The sequence below is a fragment of the Marmota marmota genome, unplaced genomic scaffold (genome assembly GCF_001458135.2).
Source record: "Marmota marmota marmota unplaced genomic scaffold, marMar, whole genome shotgun sequence".
NCBI classification, from domain to species: domain Eukaryota; kingdom Metazoa; phylum Chordata; class Mammalia; order Rodentia; family Sciuridae; genus Marmota; species Marmota marmota.
Genome location: NW_026000037.1, coordinates 22,548,334 through 22,548,962, shown reverse-complemented (window position 1 = coordinate 22,548,962; position 629 = coordinate 22,548,334). Strand labels below are relative to the sequence as shown.

Sequence of the window (629 nt, the reverse complement as noted above, 5' to 3'; positions counted from 1 at the left end):
CTTTCGGTGCTGACTTTAAGACCCGCACGGCGCAGGGAAAAGGGAAACCGGCAGTCTGGACATCCTCGACCCCGCCTGCGGCCCCTCCGGCCGCCGGAATCGTCCTCCATTGCCCTTCCCACGTCGCAGCTCCCCCACCTCGGAAAAATGAAACCCAGCTGAGTCAGGCTTAGACCAAGGGGTGGGATCCACTGTCTTCTCACTCCGCAAAGAGAAAAGGCAGAACCGACTTCACACAGCAAAGGGGTGTGTTGCCCCACAGGGTCGCAGGAGGCTCCGCCCCGGCTAACCACCTCCTTCTCGGCCCCGCCCTCCTGGAGCCGGGGACTACACTTCCCGGAGGTCTCCTCGGCCCTGGGGGGCAGGACCGTCCGCTCTCCCGCTCACGCAGAGTGGTGACTGGCTTTCCGTGAGTGGGGCGGGGCCTGCCTCAGCCAATAGATGGAAAGCTCGTTACGGCGGCGGAAGCAGCGGCGCTGGAGGGGTGGGGGGCAGAGTGCTAGCGCCCCGGCGGCGGCTGCGGGTCCGGAGCCCGAGGACGTCGGCTCCACAGTCGGAGAGCGCACGGGAGCGAGCTCGAGGCGGCGCGGCGGCCACTCTTCGCAGCACTCAGGTAAAGGCGGGACGGG

General features: G+C 67.2%; 1 protein-coding gene across 5 annotated transcripts in view; it reads left to right on the top strand.

Annotated features, from left to right (window-relative positions):
* The first annotated feature begins 467 nt into the window (after positions 1-467).
* Sap130 (Sin3A associated protein 130) overlaps positions 468-629 on the top strand; it is a 72,312-nt gene continuing 72,150 nt past the window's right edge. For 3 of the 5 annotated variants that reach the window (XM_015479103.2, XM_015479104.2, XM_048812156.1), the window contains exon 1: positions 468-613. The gene's annotated coding sequence lies outside the window, so the exon portion shown is untranslated. The remainder of the gene's footprint in view (positions 614-629) is intronic. The other 2 variants (XM_015479102.2, XM_015479100.2) reach the window with 1 other exon arrangement.